The 4,926-nt window shown below is 44.4% G+C and overlaps 1 non-coding gene across 1 annotated transcript; it reads left to right on the top strand.

The window, feature by feature from the left end:
* Positions 1 to 2,003: 2,003 nt before the first annotated feature.
* LOC136143199 (U6 spliceosomal RNA) lies at positions 2,004 to 2,106 on the top strand. The gene has a single exon (XR_010657894.1). It is a non-coding gene; the product is annotated as a U6 spliceosomal RNA (small nuclear RNA).
* The last annotated feature ends 2,820 nt before the right edge of the window (positions 2,107 to 4,926 follow it).

The following is a 4,926-nucleotide window of genomic DNA, read 5'->3' as shown; positions in this document are numbered from 1 at the left end:
TCCCGGTCATGAATCTTTCAGTGAACTCTCCTGTGAAGCACCCCCAGACTGTTCCTGGAGGACACCTCCTTGTTAAGGAGACACCACAGATCTGAAGGTAGTCTGCCCTGGATGTGACCAGAGGGAGGAAAAATGGCGTGGGAGGTGCTTCATATACCCTTTGGGGAGATTTCTCTCTGCATATATGTGTGTGTAAAAATATACATTGTGATTTTGCTTTCTCTAGCATGAACTCACCAAAGTTAACCTAATTAATGAACTTAGAGACCATTCGAAACCTTTTCTGGTTTCTTTATGCTATGCTGAAATCCACATATAATTAGCCATTCATGTTTAAATCCAGGAGAAATTAGTCATATTTGTAGGTGAAAATGTTGAGAAATAAAGAGGGAAGGGAGAGGTAGAAAAAGATCAGGTACAGGCACAGTACATGTGTTTCAAATTTTTTTTTCCCTGAGACTCTGAAAAGAGAAATGAAGTTTTGCATTTACCAAGTCTATTAGGTTTTCTGATTTCAGAACATTCCTTCCCAGTTGTAAGCTAGAACTGAAATTCAGGCCAACTTCGTCTTATTGGACTTAGAAAGTATTTTCCAGGCAGAGTATATTAAGGCACAGCTTTTCTCGTAACTGATCAGTATATATAAAAACGTTTGAACAAATGCCTTCTTCATTCCATGGAAAATAAGGTTCTGATAAGATACAGGAATAAAAATATAACCACCTGTTCAATAAAGAGTTCCACTGGGGAGAGAGAGGCAAGGAGAATCTGTGTGTTCCTGTGTCCTCAGCCCAAGGACTTTCCTAGTCCGAATGACCTAAGTTACTAAAAGAAAAGTGGGTGAGTCCCAACCAATATATTCATAAAGTTTGCTGCTTTCTTAGAAGTTGCAACCGAGCGTCGGGCAATGCTCCTTGGGCATTTTTCATGGGCTAGTTTGCGAAAGTCAAGTGAAGGAATTGTTTGAATCTTCTTTGACAAGTGCTGTGTGGGCCAAAGCTTCAAGGAGATTTATCAAAGTCATTGAAGCAGCTTCTACAACAGAGGAGGAATGTAATATCTAAGTTGTGTAAACCTAGGCCATTCGGGCTGGGAGGCAGCTGAAGGTGAGGCTGTTTTAGCCGAGCCAGCATTTCGAATTCACTCTTCCTTTATCCTCCTTGGCCTACCTTCTCAGTAATGGATTTGTCAACGACAGGATTGACCTAACCAATTTCCTAACAGCAACGCCTTGTTGTCGAGCAAACAATTAGAGTAAGAATGTTGAGATTTGTGCTCAAATTGTATTTTGTTACACCGACTTCCTTCAGACCTCAAGTGAGTATGGTATGGAGAGCTTTAACATGAAATGATCTCTATGAAGAATTTCATTTTCCCAGGATCTTTGAATGAAATGGATACTGATCCGCTATTGTTTTCTCCCAGGGCTTACCTGGAGGGAGAACAGAGGAGCTATAGAAGTGTGTGCTCCTCTCTTTCTTTGGGGGAGAGATCAAGCAGATAAGAGTGAGGGATCTTCAACCAGCAGGGACTCCCCTTCAGAGCAGGAATGTGAACAGGTCAATTCTTCCAGCTCTTGATGGGTTTGGGTTAGGAGTTTGTGTGTATTTACATGTATAGAATTGGACACGCTAGCCCTGTCAGCTTGGGCTCATAAACAAATATGATCAAGGGACTCTCTTTACTTGATCTTTCCTTGACAAAGAATGTACATCCGCACAGGGCTGGAGAGTCCCACTCTTCCCTGCAGCCCGATGCCGCCATCAATCGATTCCCTGCGTAGCGGTAATGTACCAGGTGCAAACCTCCTTAAATGTTATCATCCAGCCCACATTTCACCATTTTGTTGATGAGACTATCACGGAAGACAATACATTTTAGAACACACAGAGGATCAGCAGAGCTTAGAACGTGCAGGTAAGGAAGAATACTTATTGGACCAGAAAGTCTGGAGCAGGGGCTTCACTGTTTTGTAAGTGAGGAAGGAATTAAAAGTCAGCATTAGGTGCTGGCTTCCAATATACTAAAATTGGAACGATATAGAGAAGATTAGCATGGCCCCTGTGCAAGGATGACACCCAAATTCGTGAAGCGTTCCATATTTTTGAATGGACTTGAGGACACGGGGAGGGGGAAGGGTAAGCTGGGACGAAGTGAGAGAGTGGCATGGACATATCTACACTACCAAAGGTAGGGTGGGTAGCTAGTGGGAAGCAGCCGCATGGCACAGGGAGATCAGCTCGGTGCTTTGTGACCAAATAGAAGGGGGGGATAGGGAGGGTGGGAGGGAGACGCAAGAGGGAGGGGATATGGGGATACATGTATACGTATAGCTGGTTCACTTTGTTATAAAGCAGAAACTAACACACCATTGTAAAGCAATTATACTCCAATAAAGATGTTAAAAAACCCAAAAAGTCAGCATCAGAAACCCACTCTAAGCTATTCTAGGTTGTTGGTTTTATTTTTGTTTGAGAACACTGTTGCAAAATATGACCCATGCTGTAGGTTAAGTCATTCTCAGTACTTTCCACGATCTTCGTGATGTCCTGTATTTAACACCTCCTGCAGGTGTTGTTATAGAAGAAGCACTGTGGCTTTCCTGCTTCCCGTCATCAAACATCGCTCTTTGACTGGAGCTGCTCAGAGGTTTCCCCTTTAACATTTTCAAGCCCAATAGTGTGTGGGTTCCACATTCTTTTCTAAATATGCAAAAGCCACCTGTTTGAAAATGTGGTCCAGAATATTGCTGGGGCTCAGTGTCAGGCTCACTGCTTTGCAGTTTCCGGAATCCACCCATATGTGTGTCTATATTTAGCTGCCACCATCAACATTTTCCATCTCTTACATGTTTAGCCAACTTTTGTGTGGGCTGTTGCTTTGACCTTGCAGCGAAATTCTAAGCGTGTATGGGACCAAAATAAATAATTAAAAGATCATCTGTTCACCGCAGCCAGGCATACTAGAGAGACAAACAGCTCCTCTCAATGGCTTTGGGTGGCTGAGCGTCTTGTACTGGCAACTTGGGTTTTTGCCCCTCGGCAGAGATGCTCCCTCACAGATGCACGGCAGGGCCCCATCCGCTCTGGGAGGGGTGCAGGCGATGTAATGGGGACTGGTCATAGATGCCTGGACCACAGCATTCTAGAAAAAGCCCAACCTTCCACCTGCTTGAGTGGGACAGAGACTGGCAACAGAGGCTATTTCTGGGAGATCCAGAAGGGGAAGGAAATCACATGGCGTAGATTGTTCTTGTTTAATAATTTCCTCCATAAAACTTGCTTCAAATGAACAGCCAGGACAGATTAGCGAGGAGATGTGACAAAAGTTGAGCCTTTGAGGGCAGGGATTATGCTGAGAAGGGACTGAGGAAAACCCCATGACGACGCAATTCTCAGCTCATTTCCTTTGCTCTGCACAGGGATGGTCATATGTCAGCATCCGGAGCAATATCCCCTGTTAAAGGCGCAGAGTGGGAAGGCGTGTCATAGAACAAGCCCTGGATGGTCAACTCCACGAGGGAGGGGCCCAGCTGTCTTGTTCAGGCACTTATTCGAGAACAATGCCTAGAACAATGCCTGGAACAATGCCTGACGTGGAGTAGGAGATCAAGAATTTTTCGTTTAAATCCATGACAATACATAGTATCATAATGTTGTTTAAAGAACGAAACAAGAAAAAAAATTAATGCGTGCTTCCTGATGACCCACACGCCACCATTTATGAAGGAATAGGCCAAAAGAATAGAATCTGAACCTGGTCAAGCTTCTAATTCTAACTTCCAATTGACAGGAAATCTAGGGAACAAAGCAGTATGTTGCCATGAGTAAAATCCAGACTGTGGGAAACTGGAAAAGACAAACGCTAAAGGATAAAAGGAGAGAAAGAGAGAGAGGAAAGGGGGACCTGAGAGATTTTCAAAGGCTTAAGAAATGTACTGATTAATTGTAATGAATGAACTGATCCTGATTTGAACAAATAAATTGTTTTAAAACGTTTTTAAGGGAATTCCCTGGCAGTCCAGTGGTTAGGACTTGGCGCTTTCACTGCTGAGGGCTTGGGTTCGATCCCTGGTCGGGGAGCTAAGATCCTACAAGCCGGGTGGCACGGCCAGAAAGGAAGAAAGAAAGAAAAAGAAAAGAAAATATAAATCAAATGTTTCTTAAAAGAGAGAAATATTTGTTGATGGATGAACGGTGGCAAGTTGAAGGGGAAGGCTGCAGCTTGACAAGCTCGTCTGTGCTCAGGGACTAGCCCAAGCCACGGGGTAGCGGGACTAATTTTAGTTCCCACCTGCTGGTGGAAACAGGGCTCTGAAGATTCTGCCGGGCTTGATTGGAATTATGCTCCATTTCAAAGCTGTAAAAAGTAGATGCGAAGCTTCGAGCGAGCAGAGACCACATCTACCTTATTCAGTGTCTTCCAAGTGCCTAGGAGCCATGCAAGGCACACAGTAAGTGCTCTGATGTGTTTGCTGAGCTCGGAGGGCTGAATTCACATCCCGCCTGTGTCACTAACTTGCTGTGAGATAGCTAGGCAAGTTATTGCTCCTTCTCTGAGCTTCTGTTTCTTCACACCTACAAAGAAGGAACTGGGCCTATTGCTAGCGAAAACCCCTTCCACTTCACATATTCTGTGATTACAGAAGAAGCACTTCATTTCCCAGAAATGTGACCGAGCTTAGCCCTAGATCAATCTGTGGGAATTATTTCAGTGCCACGAACTCCATGACACTTCCTGCATTACACCAGCAAACGTCCTCCTTGACCACAGGAGAAAGACCACTGCTTTTGTCCAGTGGTTGTGCACTCATGGGACTTGAGTTTTCAGTTTGCTTTATGTTCACGGGAAAGGGGCCATATTGACCCAGAAGGATTTCAGTTTGTCTCCCCACAGGGAGCCAGCTGAGTGAAGGTCAAAGGCCCA

The sequence above is a fragment of the Phocoena phocoena genome, chromosome X (assembly GCF_963924675.1).
Source record: "Phocoena phocoena chromosome X, mPhoPho1.1, whole genome shotgun sequence".
Taxonomy (NCBI): domain Eukaryota; kingdom Metazoa; phylum Chordata; class Mammalia; order Artiodactyla; family Phocoenidae; genus Phocoena; species Phocoena phocoena.
The sequence above is the reverse complement of the archived record's forward strand: the minus strand, read 5'-3'. Positions and strand labels throughout refer to the sequence as shown.